Source organism: Podarcis liolepis (assembly GCF_965112155.1).
Source record: "Podarcis liolepis genome assembly, chromosome: 3".
Taxonomy (NCBI): domain Eukaryota; kingdom Metazoa; phylum Chordata; class Lepidosauria; order Squamata; family Lacertidae; genus Podarcis; species Podarcis liolepis.
Window position 1 is genome coordinate 2154541 of NC_139557.1, and position 27280 is coordinate 2181820.

At 45.6% G+C, this 27280-nt stretch overlaps 1 protein-coding gene across 1 annotated transcript in view; it reads left to right on the forward strand.

The window, feature by feature from the left end:
- The window catches only part of SUPT3H (SPT3 homolog, SAGA and STAGA complex component), a 301316-nt gene extending 275004 nt beyond the window's left edge, over nucleotides 1–26312 (forward strand). Inside the window, exon 13 of the mRNA XM_083495286.1 lies at nucleotides 25500–26312. The gene's annotated coding sequence lies outside the window, so the exon portion shown is untranslated. The remainder of the gene's footprint in view (nucleotides 1–25499) is intronic.
- The last annotated feature ends 968 nt before the right edge of the window (nucleotides 26313–27280 follow it).

Here is a 27280-nt window from a genome sequence, read left to right on the forward strand (position 1 = left end):
TTGGAACTCATCTTGTTGTTTTTTACTTTTTGTGTTTTAAAATCTGTATGATGAGTGTGAGAAGTACAGCCTAAATTCAGTGCTTTGATTGAATCCTTCGAAATGTTGGCTCTATACTGTAGAAGGATAGATGAAGGAAGAAACAGACTGCAGACTGATGGCTCCCTCTCCTTCACCTCTGAGGTAATACTGAACTGGAATAAAGGAGGCTCTTAACCACTATTGTGGGGTCTGACTCTAAGAACCATCTTAATGATGCAGAAGCTCATCAAGGGCGGTGCAGGGGAAAATTTCCTTTCTTTGTGAAATCCTCAGATTACCCAACAATTTCTACTGAGTGGGTAACTTACTCATTCTCTCTCTGGGAGCCATGGTGACCATTTCAGTTGGGTGTTTTCTCATTGCAGCTAAGTGCCTGGAAAATGCAGTGGTCACAGAAACACACGTACTAGTGGTATGTGCTTAGTGGAAATAAACTGCCACGTTGACCAAATGGGGGGACATTATGTCTCACCAGCAGCAGTTTCTGTTCCTCATGGTCTAATTAGAGAAGCAAGTCTTGGATTTCTCTTTTGGGAAGCAGATTTGTCCTGTCAGAAGCACATCTTCCAGAAAGCAAAATGAGGTCTGTTTGAAATATATTCTAGAAACAGTGCAGCTTGACTGGGAGCAGTCAGTGGACTCCTTTCTTAGTGCCATAAAGGGCCATGACAATAGGGGGGGGGCTGATAGATAGCGGAGTTGCCTTTTTATTCCTTCCTTCCTCACTACAGTAACTTGCAAGCGACATGCCATCAACCCCAAAATATTTATATACATGTTATGGGTTATGCTGTGTTCCTCTCTTTTATTTTTCTGCTCTGTCCTGTGGCAGGTATGCTGTGGGGTTCCACAGGGTTCTGTTTCATCTCCCATGCTAATCTCCACCTCCATTGAACTGCTGGGACAGGATATCCAGGGATGCAGCTTGAGATGTCATAAATATGGTGATGGCTCTCGACTAGAGCTACGTCTCTTTTTTGTTGAGCCCAGGTGAGACAGTAGCCATTCTAAATCTCTGCTTGAGCTGGGTAATTCTCAACAAACGGAAACTGAGTATAAGAAAGAGGCAACAGGACAGGAGAATGTTATTGATAAGGAGTTTGGACATATTGAACAGAGGAGAGATTGATGTGTGTTCATGGGATTTGGAGGGAACAGGGTTTGGTTAGGGCATGGGAAGGAAAACTCAGGCCTGGTGGCTGAATGCTAGTCTCTCCATCTGGCCTTCAAAGAATCAAAGAATTGTAGAGGCAGAAGAGACACCAAGAGTCTTCAATTCCAACCCCTTGCAATGCAGAAATCTTTTGTCCAACGCGGGGCTTGAACACACAGCCCTGAGATTAAGAGTCTTATGCTTCACTGACTGAGCTGTTCTTCAGAAGTCTCCCAGCCCCCCGCCCCCCCATAGATCAGATGGCCCTTAAGGTATGTTGGGCTTAAGTTCTTTAGAGCTTGTGAATTAACACAAGAATGTAGACCCTAACCCAGTAGCCAGTTGGCAACCAGTGCAGCTCTCTCAGCAGAGGAGTCACAGGTTGCCGGTAGCTTCCTCCTGTGAGAAGCCTGGCAGCTGCACTCTGTGCTGTCTGCAGCTTATAGACCAGTTACAAGGGGAACCGCATAAAAAGGGTGTTACAGTAATCGAGTCTTGAGATTACCAATGCATGGACCACAGTGGTCAGGATGTTGTGCTCCAGGAACAGTCCCGTCTGGTGTACCAGCCAGAACTGGTAAAAACAACTTAGCCACAGAGGTCACTTGGACCTCCAGTGACAGAGATGGATAGCTCTGAGATTTTGTCATATTCTGTTGCCTGTGCATTTGGCACTTTCTGGCTATAATTATTTCAACCTTCAACATGCCTCTGAAGGACCCTACTATAGCCAATGGCAAGGCACTCTGGATGGCTGCACATTCATGCTGGAGTTGGCTTGAACAGCTTTGTTGCAGCCATAGTGAATGGTTGGTTGGTTGGTTGATTAAATGCACATCCCCTCCTTTCTACCAAAGGTGGTTACCTAGTGATGCTGCTGTGTGAAGGTTTGAGACCTGCCTAGTAAAGACGGATATCAAGCAATATTGTTCAGGAGAGGAGGTATTCAGTTACTCTGGGATGCTTCTCCTATAATACCTGCTAAACCACAAATGCATACACTCAGCAAGTCTTGCCCTGCTGTCTTAGAATAGCTTTATCATTTCATGACTAAAACCATCAGCCAAGAGCACTGACACTCAGTCAATGCTGTGCCCGTGTAGCTGAAGAGAAAAACAAAGAGGAAGGAAAGAGTTGGAGGAGAAATTGCCAGGTAAATTTTCTTCGTTTTTGCTTCACAGAGGTTTTCTAAACTTGCCTCTCTCACTTTCTCTCCCCTTTTTAATGTTAGAGTGAAAGGGTTAACAGAGAGGTCATGTTGGTTTAAAAAATTATGGTTTACCCTTACAAGCTGGGTTGCCTTAGGTCATGGTGATACAATTCCTTCCCCTTGTCCTGCGAACTGGTGGTTCACAAAAATTTTACTAACACAAGGAAGGAAGGGAGGGGCGACTGCCAAGTCCCTGAGCCATGCAGAACAGACTTACCTGTTTTTATACACTGTTTAACTAATTATTTTAAAAAGAAACAGCCAAGTTGGAACAACTGCCTTTTTCTTCAAGAAGGAACTTCCCCCCTCTTCCTCCCCCCCCCTTTAAAAAAAAGCCTCTCCTCCAGTGCTTGCTTTGGCATTTGGAAAGGGTTCTCGATACCTGACACCTCTTGAAAGTGTAGTTTGGAAACAGAAATTGCGATCAGCTCCAAAAGGGCCCAGCATTGGGACTGCTTTGAAAACACCTGGGTGTCTCTTGTGCCGACAAGAACCAGACCCCCTTCTGTACAAATAATAACCCTTTTCTGCTTCCCCATCCGATGACCACCAGTCTCCTGCACTGCAATCATACAAAGAAAAATATAATAAAATGCTAGCACTGTTCCTTTAAAAGCAGGTGCCTTGCAAGACTGAAGAGCATTTCAGTGGGCAAGGAAAAAAGACCCCCCCCACACACACACACACAAAAAGGATTTTTAAAATGTCTTCAAGAAAGGGCTTTGCTTTGCAGAATTTACATCTGCAACTAGTTTGCTCAAGCCAAAATGAATAAAGAAGCGTCTCACAATTAGAAAGCTTCCAAGAGCAATCAGTAGTTCTCGGTGGAATGGCCTAGCCCTAGGATAACACAGTTTGCATGCTATGAGTCCCTTTCTGCCTTCACGATGTGTTTTCCAAGGCCAAACTATGTGCTGGTTTTCAAGAGCATCATATAAAATAACAAACATGTAGTCTTAGGGAAACAGTTTTCAAATCGCAGTGGAACTCACTTTAATGCATGAAATGGTTTAATGCGTCACCCCCTCACTCCATTATAGCACACTTGAGAAATGTGCAAGAAGTGTGAATGGTTAAATCAACAAAATAGTTCACACATGCAGGGCAAGAAAGAGAATGAGGAATAACAAGGCAGGAAAGTTTCCTAGCTGTAATCTGCAGCCCACTGTAGTGTTCACACTTGGTCAGAATCTGTTTTTTCCTAAAGTTAACAAAATATAGCAGAAAGAGGACCATTAATTTATACATGCTCTTTTTAAGCTATATCAGTCCAAAGAGTAACTCCTTAAAGTCAGCTCTCAGAGAGCTGCCTTTGAATCTACTGGAGGCCGAGGCAACAGGTTTCTCTCATGGTGTAGGTAGGAGCAGGGAGAGAGAATAATAAGGAACCTAAAATTTAAAGCGAGTCTTAATTTATTGCTGAACTGTGAAAAGTGAGGTCAGGGCCACCCACACCCACATCTTCCCTGTGCTTCTTGGTTTTGAACGGATATGGCAAAACCGAAAAGTTGGAAGCTTCCCCCTCCCCCTTCAGATTCCTCTGAAGGTCTGGAGGAAAAGCCTGTTTCTAGGAGATTTCCACATCAAACGCTGATGGATGAGATTCTAAACCTGTAGCTGCACTGGCATCTGTTACTTTGGGAAAGAAGTAAATAAACTAGGGGTGGTAAAAGAATCTGCTTCAGCCAAATTCTGACCTGGATTTGGCAGCTCCAAACGTTCAGAATGATTTACAGATCAGAACTTCATCATGCTTCTCCAGGGCTCACAGCATCGCAGGTGATCTTTAGTTTCCTTAGGGACATGACCTTCTGGCTTGCTTCCCCTTAGACCCCAGAGCCTCCTCTTGGGCTTTCTCCAAAGTCTCAGTCTGGTGTGAAGCTGGTGGCTCTTTGTCCAAAGACTGGATGAGGAGAGGCTGCCTAGTTGCGGGGTGATCTCCAATGCAGTGGCCAGTTGGAAAAGAACTAAATTGTTTACGATAAAAAGGTGGGCTTTGTGTTCAGGGGCTTGGAAGGACTCTCCACAAAACTCCTCACAGTGCTCCTTCACCTGCTGAGCTTTAAAAAAAATAAACATCAAAAACCTTGTCAAAACTTCAGAAAGAGTGACAGATATATCTGAATGGGCTGATACATTTTGGTCCATGGTAACTGTGATTGAGCTAACATATTTATAAAAGAATACATATAAACCAGCCTAACAAATTGGTATTTTTTGTAATGTTTTAGAGCAAGTTTCAACCTGTTGTCAAAGCATTACTTTATGCTCTTTATCTTTGGTTTATTTCGTTTAATAAGTATTTTTTTAATAGCAAATAAAAGAGTGGTTGTCAGGGGTTTAGGAGCAGAAGCACGGGCAAGGGAGGAAACAGAGAGCGAAGGGGAGGAGGCAGAAGAAAAGATGAGTGACGACGACGACCCGAGATCTCCTAGTCTTTCCAGTGAATCAGAGGATTCACAGAAAGGAGCACCAGTGGCGAGGGCAAGGGGGGAGTCTAGGGGGGCACCCCAGGAAGACAGAGCCAGAGAGGACTCAGGGGGGAGCAGCTGGAAATCGGGACCAGCGTCACCGCCAGGAAGCAGGGAAGAGGAAGGGAGCCAGGGGGGAAGCGCTGGCAGCTCACCACAGGAGGGAGGACATGAGTCAGGAGTGGCCACACCTCCACAGGAGGGAGGACATGAGTCGGGGATGGCCACACCTCCATCGGGGAGCGAAGAAACGGTTGAGAGGAAAGTGGAAGGTTGGGCGCGCGCGCCAAGTTCAAATGCAGAGGAAGGCGGCGCAGTAAGCAGCCCCGAAAGAGAGCCAGGTCCTAAAGCCCGGCGCAAGGAGGCAGGAGGGTCTGGGTCAGCGTCAGAAGAATCCCGGAAGGAAGAAGCCCCGGGGGGTAGAGGGACCCAGAGGAGGACAGTCAGGAGGAAAAGGTGGAGCAAGGCTAGGATATTAAGTTGGTGCACACAGGGCGGAGACTCAGACGGAGCTTCGCCGACCTAGCTACTAGGCGTAGAGTTGCGCGCAGCAGCGTGAGAATGGAAACTGTAATTCAATAAAGACTTTTACTTAATGACCGCTGGCTAGCGTGATCCTCTGTGAGCTAGGATCTTCAAGCAGCTCTGACAGTAAGCTCCGTCTCCACTTGTGGGCATCTACAGCCTCGAGGAGGGGAGAGACACAGGTGCCTACTAGCAAGCTCACGAACGGCAGACGACATGACGGCTGAGCAGCAGATAGAGGAACTCAGAAACGCGGTGGCACAACTGAACGCCGAGGCTCTAGCATCCAGGAAGAGGGAGGAGGAAGCAGCCGCAGCCTGCAGGGATCTCCAGGTCAGGTTAGACGTGCTGACAAAGCAGACACCCCGGCAGGAGGGCATTGGGTTGGCGAGACGGACAGGCGGGCTGGTCTCTCACTTCGATGGGAACCTGCAACAGTATCCCAACTTTAGAGCCGACGTACTGTGCGCACTGCAACTGCTGCATAAAGACTTTAGAGATGAACAAGAGAGAGTGGGGTTCATCATGTCCCATCTGCATGGGGATGCGAGAGCATGGCTACGCAATTTATGGAGAGATAAGGATCCGGCGCTACAGAATGCAGATGCCTTTATTAAAGCGATGGATGGGTGTTTTTTATCAAGTATTGACGTGGATCTTGCACGGAAGGAGGTGCATGGGCTGAGACAAGGGAGGGCCAGCGTCAGGCAGTACCATGCCCGCTTTTTCGCCTTGGTCAGTGCCCTGGAATGGGACAGAGATTCGGCTCCTGTAAGAGACCTCTTTTGGGAGGGGCTGCATAACTCGATTAAAGATGAGATCGCCAGGGGGGAGAGACCCCGAACCACCCAGGAGGTCGTTCAGAGGGCACTGGCAGTGGGGGTGAGGCTGGAAGGACGTCTGTGGAACAGGGACGAAGGGCGTGGAGGGCGCGAACCAGCCGGGGGCCCCTCCTTCTTTCCCAGGGAAGCAGCGCGGGCGCAATCCACGCCTCCGCCAGGAGGAGGAGCCGAACCTATGGAGGTGGGAGGTGCAAGGGCTCAGTCAGCAACCAGAGCCCTAGCACCAGCAGCAGTGAAAGCGAAGCCTCCTAGAGGGAACAGGAAGTGTTACGTCTGTGAGGAGCCAGGGCATATGGCGAAAGAGTGTCCCCAGAGGCCCCACAAGCTCACTGCAGCCTCAGCAATGGTGACTGCAGCAACACAGCAAGGAGGACCACAGCAGGGAAACGAGGCTGTCTGGCTGGAGGAAGAGGCACTGGGGCCCAGCCAGACGTGTTAGTGACGCAGTCCCCAGCGATTTTACAGCCCGTGAACCCCCTCCCGCCCAAACCAGTAGTGAGGCTCACAGCGTCTCTCAAACTGCCCAATGGAATCACCATGGACGTGCCAATCACCATTGACTCAGGCAGCAATGCGGACTTTATAGGGCAGGACTTTGTCGACAGGCACGCTGTGCAGTTGCTGCCGGCCACACTGCCCCTGCAGGTTGTCACGGTGGATGGCAGGGAGCTGCTCGGGGGGCAAGTGGTGAAGCAGACGCCACCAATGGTGATGCGACTTGGGAATCACAGAGAAATCATCAGCTTCAACGTCACTCGACTATCTGACACGCCCATTGTATTGGGCATGAGTTGGCTGGACAAGCACAGCCCAGCGATGGCTTGGTACCAGAGGCAGCTGACCTTCGGCTCTTCCTTTTGTGCTGAACACTGCATCGTGCCCAGGCAGGAAGGAGAGGAAGAGGAGTCACAGCTGCTGCTAGGCACGCTGCAAGCGATTCCACACAAGTACGCTGAATTTTTGGAAGTTTTCTGCGAGAAGGAGGCAGACAGGCTACCCCCTCACAGACCATATGACTGCAAAATTGACCTGCTGCCGGGGGCGGCGCTGCCTAAAGGGAAACTGTATTCCATGTCAGAGGACGAACTGCAGGAACTCAAAGAGTTCATTGACCATAATTTGCAACGCGGCTTCATCCGGGAGTCCAGGGCAGTGGGGGGCAGTCCCGTATTCTTTGTTAAGAAGCGGGACACGCCCCAGAAAAGACTGGTAGTGGATTACAGGATTTTGAACAGTCTGACTAGGCCATCGGACTTCCCCATGCCCCGTATTGACGACCTCCTCGCAAAGGTACGGAAGGGAAAAGTGTTCACCAAGTTAGACCTGCGGGGGGCGTACAACCTCATTCGCATGCGGGAAGGAGATGAGTGGAAGACAGCCATGTTCACGCCACTGGGGACCTACGAATATAGAGTTATGCCTTTTGGATTGCAAAATGGCTCCCACGTTTTTCAAGCGTTTATGCATCACGTGTTGGCGGGACTTCTCTACAAGACGTGCGTCTGTTTCTTAGATGACATCCTGATCTTTTCGGAGTCGCAGCAGGAGCATGACGGACACGTCAAGGAAGTGCTGAGCAGGCTAAAGCAACATAGGCTCTACGCCAAGCTGGAGAAGTGCCAATTTGACGTGCCGGAGGTGGATTTTCTGGGCTACAAGCTGTCTGACAAGGGGCTCGCCATGGACAGCGCCAAGGTTCGAGCGGTGTTGGATTGGAAGAGTCCGCGCAACCGGAAGGAGGTCCAACGGTTTGTCGGCTTTGCGAACTTCTATCACAAGTTTATCAAGGGCTTCGCGATGCAGACAGCGGCCATCACTGACACGCTTAGCTCCAAGAAGAAGAAGTTCGTTTGGACAGCGCAGGCGGAGCAGTCCTTTCAGGCACTCAAGCGTCTCTTCGCGTCGGAAGAGCAGCTGCTTCATGTCAACCCCAGCAAGCCGATGAGGGTGGAGACAGACGCCTCGGACAGAGCCGTGGGGGCGGTCCTGTTGCAGAAAGACCCGCAGGGGGTGTGGCGACCGGGAGCGTTTTACTCCAGGAAGCTCAGCAAGTCCGAACAGAACTACACCATCTGGGACAGGGAGTTGCTGGCCATTCACGCAGCGTTCAAGGCGTGGAGGCACTTTCTGATCGGCGCCAAGCACACGGTGCAGGTTTGCACGGACCACAAGAATCTAGAGCACTGGCGCACGGCACAGTTCCTGAACCAGAGGCAGATACGTTGGGCTGAGTTCTTTGCAAACTTCGACTTCCGAATAGAGTATGTCCCGGGGGACACCAACATCATGGCAGACGCTCTCTCCCGTAAGCCACAGTATCTGGAGGACGCAACGCCAGCGGCCGCCATGCACATCTTCGCACCAGCAGTGTGGGCGTGCGCCGCGGCGACCGTGGACCTAGAGGCGGTGCGACGTGCGTTGCAGGAGGACTCCTTCGCACAAGCAAAGATGGCAGAGGTGCAAAGGGGCAAGGCAGCGGCCGACGGTTTCCGGCTACGAGATGGATTGCTCATCCGAAAAGGGGCCATCTACGTGCCGGGAGACGAACTTCGAGCCAAGGTGCTGCAGCAGCTGCACGACGCGCCCACGGCCGGGCACTTTGGCAAGGAGAAGACGGTGGAATTAGTAGCCAGGGATTTCTGGTGGCCTGGAATGAGAGGGGAGGTCGCAGACTACGTGGCGAGGTGCGACACCTGCCAGAGGGCCAAACCAGTGCACAAACCGCCGGCCGGACTGTTGGAACCGCTGCAAACACCGTTCGAACCATGGGAGAGAGTGGCCCTGGACTTTGTCACGGATCTGCCCAGCTCAAGGGGCAAGACGGCAGTGCTGGTGGTGGTGGACCTGTTTTCCAAGATGGCGCATTTCATTCCGTGTGCGAAGGTGGCCACGGCGGAGCAAACCGCCAAACTGTTCATAGACCACGTGTTCAAGGTTCACGGTCTGCCACGGTCTATTCTGTCCGACCGGGGGCGGCAGTTCATCTCGAATTTCTGGCAGAAGCTGATGGGCTTCCTGAACGTCAAGATCAACCTGGCGTCGGCGAGACACCCGCAGACCAACGGGCAAGCGGAGCGGGTCAATGCCATCATGCAGCAGTACCTGAGATGTTATGCAAATCAACAGCCTGCGACGTGGGTGGATTACCTACCGCTTGCCGAGTTCGCCTACAACAACACGAAGCACGTGTCCACGGGGGTCACGCCGTTCTTCGCCAACAACGGGAGGCACCCCAGAACCTTCCCGGGACTGGAAAGAATGGGGGAGGGGGAGCCGCAGACAGCAGATGCGTTCGCGTCGGAGCTGCAGGAGGTCCACGATCAGCTGAGGCGCCACCTGGAGCTGGCCAAGCACGCATACAAGGTACAAGCAGACAAGCACAGAAGGGTTGGAGAAGAGCTCCACGTGGGAGACTGGGTTTGGTTAGCAGCCCACGCAGTGCCGGCCAGGTCGTTGGCCAAGAAGAAACTAGGGCATAAGCAACTGGGGCCCTACCAAGTCGAAGAGCAGGTCAACCCGGTAGCTTTCAGACTGGCACTTCCGGAGGGTTCCAGAATGCATCCGGTATTCCACAGATCGGTGCTCACTCCCTACAAGGCACCGCACAGGTTCCAGGAACCCGGAACAGCGCCGAGTCCGGTCAGAGACAGAACAGGGCACGCGGAAGTGGCACAGAAGGAGCGCATCAACGAAGTCACTGAGATTTTGGACTCCAGATGGGGGGAAGAGGGGGTAGAATACTTTCTCGCCAAGGAGGGCACCCCGGCCAGTGCGAACAGCTGGGTGCCGGGCTACGCCTTGGACGAACCTCTCCTCAAAGACGAGTTTCATGCCCTCTTTCCCCATAGACCTATGCCAGCAGAATATTTTGACGACTGGCTTTTCACGCCCACACTTTCGGCCAGCACTTTCCGGGGGTTCGACTCGGACGAGGACCCGACACAAGACGTCCGTTCCCCGGAGGGGTCACCCTCGGGATCTGCATCAGAACCCTCGTATTGGTGGGACGATAGGCCAGAGGAGCAGTGGCGCAGACGGTGGCTGGAAGGCCCAGGACGAGCAACACCGACAGGAGGAAGTGAGGGAGAGACGGACATGGACGTTTTCGGGGACGACCCTGGTTTCGAGCACGGCGGCACAGAGATGGAAGCGGAGGTGACTGTCGTCGACAAGAGCGGGGAGGAAGACCCGGGAGACTTCAGATGGAGGCCTGCCACGGGAAGCGACCGATACCCGACGTTCGTCCCTTTGCAACAGCAGCCCCCAGCTCCAGCACCGGAAGGAAGGGAGGGGGGAATGGGGGGCTTCGAGGGGGGGATGGATGTCAGGGGTTTAGGAGCAGAAGCACGGGCAAGGGAGGAAACAGAGAGCGAAGGGGAGGAGGCAGAAGAAAAGATGAGTGACGACGACGACCCGAGATCTCCTAGTCTTTCCAGTGAATCAGAGGATTCACAGAAAGGAGCACCAGTGGCGAGGGCAAGGGGGGAGTCTAGGGGGGCACCCCAGGAAGACAGAGCCAGAGAGGACTCAGGGGGGAGCAGCTGGAAATCGGGACCAGCGTCACCGCCAGGAAGCAGGGAAGAGGAAGGGAGCCAGGGGGGAAGCGCTGGCAGCTCACCACAGGAGGGAGGACATGAGTCAGGAGTGGCCACACCTCCACAGGAGGGAGGACATGAGTCGGGGATGGCCACACCTCCATCGGGGAGCGAAGAAACGGTTGAGAGGAAAGTGGAAGGTTGGGCGCGCGCGCCAAGTTCAAATGCAGAGGAAGGCGGCGCAGTAAGCAGCCCCGAAAGAGAGCCAGGTCCTAAAGCCCGGCGCAAGGAGGCAGGAGGGTCTGGGTCAGCGTCAGAAGAATCCCGGAAGGAAGAAGCCCCGGGGGGTAGAGGGACCCAGAGGAGGACAGTCAGGAGGAAAAGGTGGAGCAAGGCTAGGATATTAAGTTGGTGCACACAGGGCGGAGACTCAGACGGAGCTTCGCCGACCTAGCTACTAGGCGTAGAGTTGCGCGCAGCAGCGTGAGAATGGAAACTGTAATTCAATAAAGACTTTTACTTAATGACCGCTGGCTAGCGTGATCCTCTGTGAGCTAGGATCTTCAAGCAGCTCTGACAGTGGTAGATAGAGGTGAAGCCTCGGACAGGAGGGAGGAGCAGGCAGGAGCCTCTTCTCTTCCTTTCCATCAGGCCATGTGCTTCTCGGCAGTTTCTTCATTTTCCCCATGGGCTTGAAAGGACTGGGGCTCCTTTCCAGGAGGTCCTGGCTCCTTAGAGCTCCTCCTTTCACCCCTTGAGGCAGCCTCTCCGGTCCCTTCTGCGCATCTTTACTCAGAGAGAAGGGCAGGGGGAGTTCCACGGCCTTTAGGGTTTCAAAAGGATAAGTTTTCAAAAGATTTTAAAAACAAATAGTGCCTTGGGCCATTGCCAGATCTCTCGTTTCCTGACTTTTCTTCTTTCCTGCTCATTTTGGGCTGTAATGGATTTGGATAGTTAATTATTTATTTGAATGGATTTGTTCTAGCCTTTCTCTATTTTGGGCTATGGGAGCTTTATTGGAGCTTTGAGTTTCACAAGGGAGTCATTTTTTGTTGAGGCTGATTGCGATGTTTCTTTTGCAGGTGGGGGCATAGGGGACATTGGCACACTTATTCTGGGCCACAGCATCATTTTCTGGGCAAGACTGGGAAATATGGGGAGTTTGCTGAGGACCAGCTCAGCGCCAGGACTGATCAGCATGGTTGTCAGAGCTAAGCTGTAGAACCACATCCTACATCTTTTCTGCTTCAACCCGTTTCATTGGCTCAAGTATTTTTGATTCACCTCGGTGACAATGACTTGTATTTTAAGAAGAATGGTTAATTTCTTAGTGAACAAGCAAAGCAGTATTCTAAATTACTTAAGACTAGGCTCCCTACAATATGTTATAGTGTTGTCTGAAATGCCTAAGACACATTTGGAAGGATTGTAAGTATCCCAGGTGTACAGATGGCTCCCCATAGATGGGTAAAATAAGAATATGGGGTTTGATGGGGGCATGTCATTCCCCACTGGGGAATACCTCACCTGATCTCTCACCTGTTTCAAGGAGATGCTGCTCACCTTTTAGTGGTGTGGCATAACATTTGCATCAGTATTCATAAATAGATTAGGAGATTATGCAGCCCGTTGGGAGAAACAAGAACACTTTACAACAGACTGGAAAGGCCAATAGATTTAGACATCAGAGAGAAATTTATTCAGTTGACTTTTAAATGCAAACCTACCAAATTTGCACTTCCTGAACCAATAGGTGAAACTGAAATGCAGCTACCTCAAGTTTCTACCTTCCCTGAATTTTCCATGCAGTTCTCCAGCCTAAAAATGCATACCAAAATGTGGGGAAGGTGTGCACCGAAAAATGTTTTTATTAATGAAAATAATGTTTAAAGTGCATTATATTAGGAGAAATTGCCTGCAAAAATACGTATTTTAAGAGAAATACACACAAAAAGTGCACGCAGCTTTGCATGCTGGTTTTAAATATATATATATTAATAATGAAATGATGTGAATTTAAGATTGGAAGAATGAGAAACTGAAAGAAACAGAAATTGATAGATTCCTCCATCCCTAAACAGAATATAGGCTTTTAAAAATGAATTGCAGGCAAGATATATCTTTCTCCCCTTCAAGCCTGTTCTAATTTTGTATGATATCATACTCCTGGAACTGAAAATCCTATAATTATTACAGTCCTATATCCAATCATGTATTCCATATCTTTGATCTCTGCTCGTATATCAGCTTGTTGAATTCAGGAAGTGGGAGTGACATTTTCTGCTTTATTCTCATCCTGGTAATTTTGGGAGCTTTAGAGGCATATTCTAAGATCTTAGATTTACATAAAGATGTCTGTATCTATTTACAGATTATTGGCACACAATTCATACTATAGCCTGTAATTGTGCTAAATGGAACTCTGGAAGCTACAATATACCTGTGAAAAGTCTGAGGAAATTATGCCTATGTGATAGTAACAAATGTACAGGGGTTTTTTGGACGTTATACAACTGATATTTTTGTTACTAATTTCTTTAAAAGGAAATGCAGCTTTTCCCCCATCTCCCAAGAAAAGTTAAAATGTTATTTTACTTTTGCCTTTTACATTTCCCTTTTTAGAACTTTCTGGAATTATAGGAAGGACAAAACTAAAACTGACAAAGTAGAAAGTTATTGATTACAACAGCCATCTCACAATTTTTATCAAAATCTGATGGGAGAAATTTTACCCCAAGCCCAGCTTGGAAACCAGGTTGAATGTGGGAAGTCATTGGGATCAGGTATTCTTGTTCCTCATCACTCCTCTGGAAGCAGCCCTTGAACTGAAAAGGGTACCATCAGGCTTTAAACGGGTATTTAGAGCAGTTTGTTTTTTATTGTATTATGAAAAGTCTTTATGAAATCTAAATAAATAAACAAATGGATTATTTAGATACTAGAATGGCATAATCAATTGGAAGTCCTCATTTTCACCTCTGAAAATGGTGTCCTGGATTATTTTTTGTAAATCGGGCAAATGTGCTAAAACAACAATTTTGGAATGTCCTGGTTTTTAGTTTTTGCAATATGGCAACCCTAAAAACATGTTAACACTATTGTTAGAATTGGTACTTTACACCTATCAAGCGGGGGCACATCAACCCAGCCCTCTCTTCTGAATGTTGCAGGGCTGCCACTGCAGGGCACATACGGTATGGGCCCGAATATAAGCCACACCAGCAAATAAGCCACACCTTTAAAATTCAAGGGGGGAAATGGAAAAAGACAATACCCAAATATAAGCCGCTCCCTTAAAATTCGGCAGGCACTCACACCCGTTCTGTTTTACCGTATGTCCGCTTCAGCAGCGATATCGTAAAAGCCTATTTTGTAAGGTCGCAAATTTAACTTTTCACGATTGGAATGTGGAAAAAGTGAGGCTTATGTTCAGGCCAATATGGTATGTGATGGTTGTGCCCTGTGGTGCGGGGTTTCTGGAGCCGTGTATTTCAAGAGATCACAGTTATTATCTCATGTTTTATCCCACCTTTCCCTCAACTGGTGTCACCATCCACCTTTCCAGAAAACATGCAAGGGTTAACATGTAAGCAGCTATTATTGTTCTTGTTGGTTGCGGCTAAATTAGAAATAGCACACCACTGGACACATGACGCCCATTTTACATTTGAAGGTTAGTGGAATCAAGTTGGGTATCTGATGCGTAATCCAGCAGATTAAATTCAGCAGTTTTTGGCTCGGATCAGAGACATTTGCAGGCCTGGGATGGTCTCCTTGGACTCTTCTGAATGTTGCAGAGCACACCCAGCACCCTCAAGACTCCCGACTATCATTTTGCACTGATGTTATTAGACATTAATCTTCATTCCATCTATTTTATAACTTTTGTAAATTAGATATAACTCAGCCTTTCACATTTTCTCCAGATTTGTGCACTTACTGCTGGCCAGTGTTAGATTTCAGAGGGGAGGTTTTTTCTGTTTTCTGCTTGTTTGTATCTGCTGTAAATTTGCATTTGATCATTGCTCATTCTGTATGGGATGCTTTTGCTTGCTATGTCCTGATCTGCGTGTGTTTGTTTAAAAAAGAATAAAGCATTTTAAAAACTAAAACGTATCTGACTGGAATGTACAGTACTGCTGCAGAAGCAAGTAGCTGTGACTACAAACTGAACTGTGTGGCTGTGGAGGTCCCTGATGCCATCTCTTTAGAAAGCTTCTCCCAAACAGGGAGTGGGGCTGGGATTTCTCTAGCTGCTCTTCAAATAGCTCTTCAAAAGTCTGTCCAGCTCCAAGTAAGAAAGAGTTATGTCTGGAATATTTCACTTCAGCTTTCAGAGAGCAGCTTTGTGTATCGCTTGATGTGTGAGCCCTCGATGAATAGCAATAGCAGTTTAAACTGTTTATTCCTTTCTTAGCAATAATGTTTAGGTTGGGGAAAGCTTTCCAAGATATATAGAATTTCTCATGCTGAGTAAGGGCTCCTTCACTTTTTGCTACTGCTGCTGCTGCTTTCCACACTATGGACACTATTATTATATGTCCGTTTCCATTCATACCTCGATAGTAGAAGGACTCTCAATGTTTTTATAATAATATAAGCCTCTTATTTTTCAGGGTGTATAACTCAGCTGTTAAAAAAAAGCCCTAGGCTGAAAGTTGGCACCTGAATGTCAGCAGGGAAAATTAAGTCTATGTATGTGTTTTCAGAACTTTAAAAAAAATCCATTCAGCTTATGATGATATAAAAGGGAAGAATGGGGGGGTGAAGTTTGATGTTTTCATATTCTTTTCTTAGGCTTTTAAAAATAAAATAAGAATAATAGAAGAAAGCTTTCTTTTCTAAGCTGAAAACATTTGATATACAGGTATCTTTAAATAACTTGAATTGTCTTGTTTTTCAGTATTACATGTAAAAAGAAGTAAAATAAATAATTTTAGTTAATAAGCTTGCTCCATTTCCCCCACCCTTTACTGTTCCTTCGGACATTTCTTACAGAATCAAAATAAGCCCCAAGTAAACCTCCTGTTCCCTGGATCCCAGGGTTCTCCCGTCCCTACCGGCCCTTGACAGTGCCTGCACCAAAACTTTCCAAAAGGACTCTGTAATAGTAATAGCAATAGCATTTATACTGCAGTTTGAGGTGTTGAACATGCTTTATTCATTCCGCGAGTTTTTTCGTCTAGCGAATTTTTCGTCTTGCAAAGCACGGTGTCAGAAAAGTTTTGGAAAAGCTTCAAAAATCGCCAAAAACCTCAAAAAAGGCTACCACACCGCGTTCTATGAGTTGCTCCTCAAAGTCAAGTCGCAACTGTATTAAGGGTGTTAAGAAAAAGGAAACAAACTTGCAAAAAACGAAGCAAGCCCATAGGGAAATTCGTCTTGTGAAGCAGCTCAAAAACCGCAAAACCCTTTCGTCTAGCGAGTTTTTCGTCTTGCGAGGCATTCGTCTTGCGGGGCACCACTGTATTCAAAGCAACCTGGACAGACTCTAACCACACGCAAACCTAGAGGGAGCTTCTAAGCTTCTTGAGAAGGTGTGCTGTGAAGCCATATCTTTCAGACAAATAAAAACAGCTTGCATCTGGATCTTGTGTTTTTGAAACCAGGGGGGTGGGGGGGTGGGGAGAAGACTGTGCTCCCAGCAGATCACATTTTGTTTTGATCTGAAGCACAAAAGGAAGGTGGTGATAATGATGATTGTAATAAGTCATTCTTTTTACAAATGCAGTTCAGCTCTTCATCGGCAAATCAGCCGAGAAGAGAATTGGGGGAGTTCCTACTGATGTTTCCAGTGCAAATGGCAGGCCAGTCTGCCTATTTATTTTTAAAACATTGTTGATCCAAATTCATAGTAGATTAATGGAGACATGTATTGACTTCCGCAGAAATGGAAGATGACAGTGTGCTTGTTAGGAACCTGAAGAGATTATGACCCAAGTCTTGTTTTATTTCTATGTTTGTCATTAAAAATTTGACAACATTTTTGTGAGTTTTCAAACTTCATATCCATATAAGTGGGATCAATGTTTAGTCTATGCAGCTATAGGCTATGCGTATTCTAGTGGGCTGCTGAAAATAATTTCATTGTGTAAAATAGGAAGGGTTAGGTACGGTACGTGTCCATGTGTGTCCATGATGTGATACCATCAAATAGATTATTGTTATGAGTTGGGGGCGGGGGAGGCTGTATGCCCAAGACGGTTCTAATTCCTGGATCCAGCAAGGACTAAACTCTAAGCAAGGATTCAAATTGTTGAAATAGTTTTGCCCTATGAAATTTTGACCTCTAGGCCTTACATAGCTCAGGACCTCCATACCTTAAGCACTGCCTCTCCCCATATGAACCTCCCCATACCCTGTGCTTGTCATCCCGCACCCTTCTCTGTGCCCCCCCCCCCAGGTTCAGAGGGTGACAATGCGAGAAGTGGCCTTTTCTGAGATGGCTTCCCATTTGTGGAATGCTCTCCCCAGAGAGGCTTGCCTGGTGCCTAAGAATCTGCAAGGGTGACGCCAGGCAAAAGCATTCCTCCTTCGGCCGTTAATCTGTGGCCTGTTAAATGTGGAGGGACTGTCTTGTGATTTTTTTTCTGAGATTGTTTTATTACCTTTGCATTATTATGCTATGTCAATTATGTAAATTGTGGGAACGCCAGATCAAGGGCAGTATATAAACTGAATACATAGTAATAATAAATAATATTTTAATTTTAAGACTCCTGTTACATTTTTTCACATAGGTTCAGAACAGGTTACAATATTCTCATCTCATTTTCTCTTCAGAACAATGTTGATTAAACTAACAGATCTTGAATTACTGAAAGCTGGTGCATGGATTAGTGAGAATTGGTTTTCAGGAGTGTGAAACATTTGCTTCTCAAATCCAAACAATTTATGAAATCCAACAATTTCTTAGGCTACCATATCACCATATCCTATGGCATCGTTCACATGCTTATTGCTCAGAAGTCTGAGTAACTGCAAAATTATCACACAAACCAATGCCATAAAAGATGCCAAGTCTTTTTACTTATGAAGAAAATGTATTTTGCTGGTGTTGAGTGGGTCCTTTGGTACTGTTTGTGAGTAGCAAAAATGTACCTTTGCTTAGGGATATCCTTGAAAATGGAATATCAAAGAGGTTTTTTTTATCTGCCTGTTTGTCCTCCCATCGCAACAAGGAATTTTGCTATGAATGCTTTTTGCTTTCCTTCTTTACAACAAAAGGTTTTTGTTTTGATTTTAACACATGCATATGATATATAAATAGATACATAATTTGCTTTCCAGTTTACATATTTATCATAGCTTCATAGCTTTCCTTTTTTCCTGAAGTGTTGTTTCTTGACTTTGTTTTTAAGGTGCTACAAAAAGCTAAGACGGATAATTCTCTGGTAATTCACTAACTCAATTTGTAAATCTCTGCTGATGGCTTGACATATGCATGCCTGTCATGCGCCACAATAAAGAATTACACATCAGTTGACAAAAATATAGAAAAGACTTGTGCAAAATAAGCCAATTGCACCAAAATGGAAAATATGGAAAAAGGAGAATAAATGTCCTAATGGATTGAGGCACATTCATACTTCCCTACCAGTGTTAGTGTCCTTGGGCAATCATTAAGTACCAAACTTCTGAACTTAACAGTTCTTGGTTATTCACTTGAAAAATTAAGATAGTAATGTTTCCTTCCTTTCAAGGGCTGTAGGACTGTTCCAATTTGTTAATGTTAGTTAACTTGAAAAATGAGAACTGCTACTGTTGGAGACCATGAAAAAGGCTAATATATAATATGACAGGGCTGAGGGGGTTTTTTTGGGGGGGACATAAATGCCAAATGCAGAATCTTAAATTTCATCATATTGTTAGACTTGTATTCCTGCTGGCAGCTAGGACAAGCTCATTATCATACTATGTGATAAATTTGCACAAATTGCACAGAGTTGAATTTATCCCTGGAAACCACAGGTCGGAGAGCCAGGAACGTAGCACATCACTGCTATGATTCTGCCCGTTCCTTGAGAAAAGGTCTCTGTACTGGGAGAGACAGTCCTCAAAATTTTTACATTAGGATCCTCCCCTGAATCATGATTAGCCACCTCTTCTAATCAGTGAGCAAAATTTATTGCTACTGATTCTCGGATTTCCCCCCCTTTCCTTTCCTTTTTTTAAAATGGTGCTTCTGTGATTATTGTCTGTTTAAAGTGGACTCTTTCCTGCAACTGGACATCTTTTCAAATTGGAAATATTAGGTATAAATATAAAATAATAACTATAAATAAATGCAAAGAATGAGGACAGAAGCCCTGTATGTGGAATTTAAGTACACACGGAAGTCCAGAATTGTAACTGCTGTCCCAGCTCTGGTGTGTAGCCTCTGTCCCTGCAATCTCCATCCTCCTCCCAAAACAGGCAGTGTGGCTTTGGAAGAGCAGGACGGGCACCAAGGACCTCTTGCAACCCAGGGTACTTGGCCAGTCTCTCATACCCTGAGAGCAGAGATAATGGTGCCAGAGTCCCACAGAGAGACCCTCCCATATGACAAACAACTTCAAAAGCAAACCGTCCTAAAAGGCTCTGTAAATGAAGGATGCAAATTGACTTGGAGAACATTGCTTGCTAGCTGGGCTTAGCCTTAGCCACAATCCAGAACCCATTTCAAGAGATTGAAGACTCGGCGTCACATGCTGCATTTTGGTCTGGGTCTAAGTGTATTCATAATGCCTCTATTTTTGTCAATATAAGCAAGTAAAATAGCTCTTTAAAAAACCCCATATCTTAAAGTGCTTTTTACCCAGCAACACTGAAATATACAGAGTACTGTGTGTGTATATATATATAAAAGCATAGCAAGGTGAAAAGGAGAATAGCTTTTATTGCGAAGACGGCATGCCACAGGGATATCAAGTTCTCCTCAAAGTAGCCAGATTCTTTGCAGCATACTGCAAGTTCTAAAGCTCTGTTGCCACCTTGTGGACTAGGCTGGTGAGGCTGTATTTATGCATGTACGTGTGTTTGTGCATACGTCTAGTTTCATCTGCCTCATTAGCACATTTCAGTGAACTGCGTTAATCTTTTGTAAGAATCTGAAGTAAGAAACAGCTATTATTCCATGTGGCAGCAGAGCCCCATAAGCTTCTGTGTGGGGTTCTATGTATCTCAAAAGGAATACTTTTTGACTCCAGGAGAGAAGTCCAGGGAGGCAGGGAGAGGGTAGGGCTTGGCAGCCTCGAAGGTGGAAGGCAGCCCCGTCTCTTATTGGCCTCAGAGCATCCTACCTGGACACAGAGGGCTGGTCTCCAGGAGCTGTGTGGAGCACTCCTGATCAGCCAGCATGCAGGCGCCTTCCCTGGGCTTCCTCCCCTTCCTCCAGCAGCTACTAGTGCACCCACGTTATGCTCAGGTATCCCACCCCACCCCACCTTCCTGGCAATGTCTCCTGGAGACAGTTGCCTTGGCTGCCAATTTTTTGGGGAAAAAACTAAACCTACACCTGTTCAGAGTCCCTGGGGTGCTTCCGGAAAGCCACACTTTTGTGTGGAACTCTCAGACATTATCTATTATTTTAAATTTATAACCCACACTTTCTCTCCAAAGGTGACTCACAAAAATATATAAAAACATTTTTATATGATGTTATAGCAACTTGCAAAGGCCAAGCAAAACTAGCAGTGTAAAATATTCATAAAATTGTCAGCTAAAGGCCTGCGTGAATGGATGGGTAGCTAAAAAGTATTTATATCCTTCCTGAATGCAGGTCAAGGTGAGGACTGTCTGATTTTCCACAGCCAGGGGGCTGCCACTGAGATTGTCCTGCTTTTCCACCCCCAACTGATTACAACCAGCCTTTCTAAAATATGTTATCTCTGTGCATCTCCAGTTCCCAAAGCCACACCTCTGGGGTTTCTTCACTGGAGCAAGGTGGGATATTGCTCATTGGCTCTTGGTTTCTAAACAGAGAATGGCCATGGCTCAAGCTTTGTTGGAAGTTTCTCGTGCTGCCTAGAAAGACGGGCTCCCTCATTTCTGGAATGTGAGGGCTTTTTGTGATAATTCAGTTTGGAGTCATGAAACGCCGACAAGAAAGCAAAACAGGGCAACGCTCGATTTTAAAGGAATGAATAGGGGACTACATAATTTACTTGGCATTTGAAACATGAATTTCAGTTCAGTACTACAACATGGATAGCTCTTGATTTTAAACGTGTGTAAATGAGACTGGAATTAAAACTCATAATGCAGTCTTAGCAGGGGAATATAATTATGTAGACATTTTTTAAAAAATCATCACAGTTTCTAATCTCTTTGCCAAGTTGCTGTGACCTATAGGCAGGAAAAAGATCAATTTTATGCGTTGCTATTGCAAAAGCAAAGAAAAGGGAAAGAAGGAAAAGAAAAGAAAAGAAAACACATCTCCTTGTCTTCACAGCCTCTACAATAGTTCATTAAATTTAGCAAACAAATTCTTAGCACCTTTCTTTTCTTTTCTTTAAATTTCGGAAATGAAATCCTAAAAACAAAAATTGCAAGGAAAATGCCAATCATCATAAGAAACCGAAACAAGGGAGAACTGTTCTGAATGGCGATGCTTTCTTATTGTGCAAGCGCATCTGTGTAATACATGTGCAGAGTGACTTGGTGGGAGAGTTTTGTGTGTCCACTGTCCCCATGTGTACACAAAATGTCTGCCATCTACTGACAATCAGGGTAGAAAAATCTGCATTTAATTGCTGATGTTGTGAAAATAATCAGAAGCATAAACGGACATCCGAAAAGCACATTCCTGACTTGTCTGGCTGTTGAACATTGTTCTGTTAAAAAGTTTATCAAAACATTAAACGATAAGTAAAAAAAAAAAATCACTACAGTATCTTTTTTAACTTACAGTAGTTTTAAATTTGAGGGTGTTTGCTACCTTTGCCAAGAAAAAGGTTTGATGAGGACCGTTGGGCCTTTTTGACAAGAGAGCTTTGTTTTTAATTATTCCTACGGCAGAAAATCCTTTGGGTGTTTGGATTCCCCCCCCCAACTCCATGCAGATAAAATTCACTGCATCTCAGCATTTTCCTCTGCCCCCCCTAGCTCCCCCCCCCCTCATCTGAAGTGTTATTTATTGTCCCTTTGCTACCTTTTATGCAGTTAAATGACTGGCCACATTTCATTTCAAACAGAACCCAGTGGAATTCCATTTTATATATTTTTTTTATTTCAAAAGCATGAAAGATCATCACAGGACTTTCAGCATCAGCAATGGGGAATTGTTTTTGCTGCCTTCCTCTTCCCTTCGCTATTTTGTATGTTGCCCTGTAAACATCCCCTCAGTCCCACCAGGGGGAAAAGGTAGTTTGCTCGTTTGAAATGGGCTTGCTGTTGCCTTTTAAGTACCTTCAGAAACCAGGAGCCAGAGCCAAAAGGAGGTCTAGAGCAGAATGTTTCCTTTCTGTGGGACCAAACACAGGAGAGGTGCCAGTAGGTGGTCACAGTTCAGAGGCTTCAAAATGCAGATTAAGCCCAGCTGAGCCTTGCCAAACCTTTTTCAACCCTGTCGAAGTCCAAAATAAATTCACACCTCCTCATTTCTGTCCTATTAATCAATCAATTCAAGAAACTACAGTCTGTGGTGGGTATCGGTCAGAGGCTAGTCTGTTCCTTTGGGCTGATGAACAGAATGAATGTTTTCATATATTTTAAAATTAATTTTATTTCCTGCATCTATACTTTTAATTCCACCCACCCACCCAAGAATGCAACTGTGACTACCTGTTGTCAGGGAGGACATAAATTCAAAAAGTTAAAATAACGACATATTCCACTATTTATTTATTTTTAAATCAAAATAGCAATCTTAAAAAAAAAAAGGGAGGGAACTGTGAAGCCTGCCTGGTATAAATGTACAATAAGAAGATTTATTTTTTTCATTTGGTTCTGTGAAGCTTCTAAGATTTCAAAATGGTTTAGGAACACAAATTTAATTGTTTATACCAGCTATTTGTGATGGATCAATAAAGTCATAAGATGAAATGACCTTAAAAATTATGTCAGTTTGATAGTCCTGATTTTTGGTTTTTGAAATGTTCCTACTCACCTAGTCAGCAAGTTGAGCTTATGAGGTGACTGATCACATTTGGCCCCTTGATGTAGTACATATCCATCATAACTCGTACCCACTGGTAGCATCATCTTCCAGAAATTTGTGTTGTTGGCATCCATCTGTCTTGGGAGACAATGGAGGGGTGCGCCTGTGGGGGTGAAGTCAAACTGTTGGAAGAGCCTGCTGTGGAGAGACATGTTTTGTTGCAGCTGGGGCAAATGAAGGCATCCTGTTGTGCTGCTGCAGTTTTTGGTTGTAGTTTTTGGACTACAATTCCCATCATCCCTGACCACTGGTCTTGCTAACTAGGGATGATGCAGCTGTCCAAAAACAGCTGGTGACCCACCCAAGGTTGGGAAACATTGATCTAGTCCAACCCCCTGCAATGCAGGAATCTTTTGCCCAACCTGGGGCTCAGTCCCACAGCCCTGAGAGTAAGATTCTCATGGTCTACCGAGTGAGCCATTTTACTGATGGGAGAATTCAGAGGGAATTCAGAGGAAGGAATAAAACAACATTGGCCTGAAAGTAGGGCATTTATATCATCTCCCTGGCCCTTACTGGACTTTCTAGGCATGGGGGAGCCTGGTGAAAATGGCAGTGTGATTCCTTCCCCTAACATCCTCACTAGCTGTTTGATAAGCAGCACAGCTTTTTAAAAAGTGTTTAAAAATATTCCGGGTGGAATGTACGATCTTTATGCCCTGGATTGAAACTAAGAAAATATACAGCCATGGAAGCTGGATGCAATGAATACTGCACTGTCCATAAAGCCAACATCAGCATTCAGATACCAAGGAGATAGGTGTTTTATAAATACTTGAGGGAAAGAGACAGACAAACTGTTTATACAAGCAACAGCCGTTTGTTCTGACTCAAAGTTTTAGGCTAAATAGCAATTATAGATGAGTCCCTAGAAGCTCCACACACACTCCAGCTGAAATATGCTTGACCGACTAAGTGGTCAAAAGGTTTGGGGAATGTGTGCACTTGACTACTAGTGGGCTCATCCCACCCCACCCTAAAAAGGACTTTCGCCTTGGACATTAGTTTTGTTTAATTTTTTATTATTCATATCTCATTTTTAGGTAGAAAATAAGTAACTTACTGGGCAAAATAAAAATGCAACAATAGAAAAGCAAAATAATTCGTAACACTTATTAAAACAATCAGCACAGCCCCTCTGCTATATGTGCCCTAAATGGCCTCGGCCCCATATGCCTGAAGGAGCGTCTCCACCTCCATCATCCACCCCAGACACTGAGGTCCAGCTCTGAGGGCCTTTGGGCAATTCCCTCACTGCAAGTTATAGGGAACCAAGCACAGGGCCTTCTTGGTGGTGGTGCCCGCCCCCCTGTGGAACGCCCTCCCGTCAGATGTCAAGGAGACAAAAAACTATACAACTTTCAGAAGACATTTGAAGGCAATTTGCACAAACAAGTCATCATTTGATATTGCAGGTGTGCAACCCCTCAAGTTGCACTTAAAAAAACTGAGGCATTTGTTTATTTATTTAATATGTATATTGCCCTTCATTATAAGATCTCAGAATAAAATACAGGATAAAAGCAAGTAAATAAGTAAAACAAAACAGGGGGGGAACCCCTTCCCACAGAAACACTGAAAATGCTGTAGAGTATTAATCGGCCCAAGGCCTGGTTGAAGAGGAGTGTTTTCACCTGGCCCCTAAAATATATATAATGAAGGCGCTAGGCAAATCCATGAAGGATCGGCATATCAGTAGGTTCTTGCCATCTCTCTACCTGGGGCCTCCACTTCCTGAGGCAGCAGCCATCTGATTATTAGATGCCCAGGCAAACAGCAGGGGATGGCAGCCTCCGCCCTGCTGTGCTTGTGGTATTGTTGGAAACATAATACTAGACTAGGTGGATCCAACAAAGCAATTTTATGTTTTTACACTTTTGATAGCAACAAAGGGAATAGGAAACTTGTGGCCCTCCAACTGCAGTCAGCCCAAGCCAGAGTGGCCAAAGGGGAAGGCTGCAGAGAGAGGCCGTCCCCCAATATCTGGAGGGCCACAGACCTCCCATCCCGGGCGTATGGCACCTTTCCCTTGAAACGTAGCTCATGTTTACACCGACTAAACATAGTGTAGCTCTGAATGGCTACACAAACTGAACTGGATGAACAATTAATCTTTGGAAGAATTCCATTTGATTTTGATATATTTCTGTAACGGAATGTGGCCGAGCAGCCCCAGAGTTTACGCTACCTTTCCCAGAAAGTCATTATGCCTCATTGCTCACCCTCACTCTTCAGAATGAAATATGGTGTCTCAGGCACTTCCCTCAAAATGGTTACACCATACTCTCAAGGTCAAAAAGGACTGGAAAGCGAGAGATTAGAAGCAGCATTCCACACAGCCTCTTGTTCCAGACTTTCCAGTATTACCAAGCTCCTCAAAGAGACTGGTCTATTCAGATAAAAGGATTTGCTGTAAATGGTTAATGAATAGCCACCTAGTGCTGTGATGATTTGTTTAATAAGGCTTGCATACTGATTGGTTTTGCCAAAATCATCCTTAATTATCCTTCATTCTAACCACAAAAGCCTTAATGGATTGACCTAATAACTTCATTCTGAGTTGTTGTTATTTTTACCTACAGAGTTCACCTACTGAAAAGAGGAAATGCCCTAGAAGGAAGGCAACTGAACACAAGCCTCTACAACACACCTCTGAGGCTCCAAAGAGCCTCCATGACAAAAGGTAGTCCTGACACCACCAAGACAGGGCACAGAAAGGAGCATATCAGATCTAAAATACAAAAGGAAGTGAACAAGGCAAGAGATGAAGAGAACCTGAACTTGACAACAGAGGGTGGGGAACTGAGTCAGGGTTGGAGCCTGGGCAGCTGCTGGCGTTGTGACCTGCCCAAACCAAAGGTCAAGTCCCAAGGCTCAAGTAGGAGCACTGAGGGTGGACAACCATGTCAGTTTCAGTTTCTCATTTTTCTAACGTTGGGTTCACTTCTCCGTGTTTCCACAGCAGTTTGCAATGTTTTTAATTATGAAAATTGCCAGCATTTTAGTGCGAATTTCTCCCAAATTTTGTATGCAGTTTTTGAAAGCCATTTCTGCTGAGGTATTTTTGTATGTTGTTTTTCACAGATATATGCATGTTTATGCACACTTTCTCCTAGTCTATGCATTTTTGTGCAGGTTCGTTGCATTGCATTATGACTTCAGAAAAGAGCAAATTTCAGATAAGAATTGTGTTTTGTCTTTATTGTGGTTCAAGAAGTGTGAATTGGGAAATGGCAACGCAAACAGCATCAAGCAGAGCCCTCAGGGTTACCTGTGTCCTGGAGACCACCAGACAGGTTCTTCAGGTGCCGGGAGTGTGGGGAATCCCCTCTCCCTATTTGAGCTGACCCCAATTAATCTTTCTGTAGTTGTATATTACAAAGGTTGAAACAATATGCCTTCCATGGTGTCTGCCTCTTTCTTGTTGCCACAGGAATTTCTTTCTCATATGTTTTTAGTCTGGTTTCTGGAGGCCTGATAGAGGCTAATAATTACTTGTCCTCATTTAACCTCTGCATAGCTTCTTTTGTGGTAAAACCAAAAATGTCTTGAAATGTTTGTGAAGAACTCAGCAAGAAGCAAAAATTATAACTGTGAATGGCTATTTGCATCACTGCTTGTGAGCTGCTCACTGATGTTGCACAGGAACATCATAGCCCAGTGCCCTTCTAGAACATGCCATTACATCACAATTTCACGTGAGGTTTACCTTGTCCCAAATGAAGAGTGCCAATGTGTTTCTGGTCAAATTTGGAATACTAAACGGCCTCGGCCCAGTATACCTGAAGGAGCGTCTCCACCCCCATCGTTCTGCCCGGACGCTGAGGTCCAGCGCCGAGGGCCTTCTGGCGGTTCCCTCATTGCGAGAAGCAAAGCTACAGGGAACCAGGCAGAGGGCCTTCTCGGTAGTGGCGCCCGCCCTGTGGAACACCCTCCCATCAGATGTCAAAGAGATAAACAACTACCTGACATTTAGAAGACATCTTAAGGCAGCCCTGTTCAGGGAAGTTTTTAATCTGTGATATTTTACTGTATTTTTGGTTTCTATGGAAGCCGCCCAGAGTGGCTGGGGAAACCCAGCCAGATGGGCGGGGTACAAATAATAAATTATTATTATTATTATTATTATTATTATTATTAGGCTGATGACAATGAGAGCTGAAGTGCTTCTATCTTTCCTTCTACTAAACGAATCTCTAGCAATAAGATTCTATAATAGTGTGATTCTGTGCCATGAGAATTTGACACACATGGAGCTGTAACACTGTTAAAAGCATGTTTCTTCATGGCATTCTTTAGCATAGGAGCCATTTTTGCTTGTTAATTACATATTGCTTCCATACAGACAACAACTGTGGCCTAA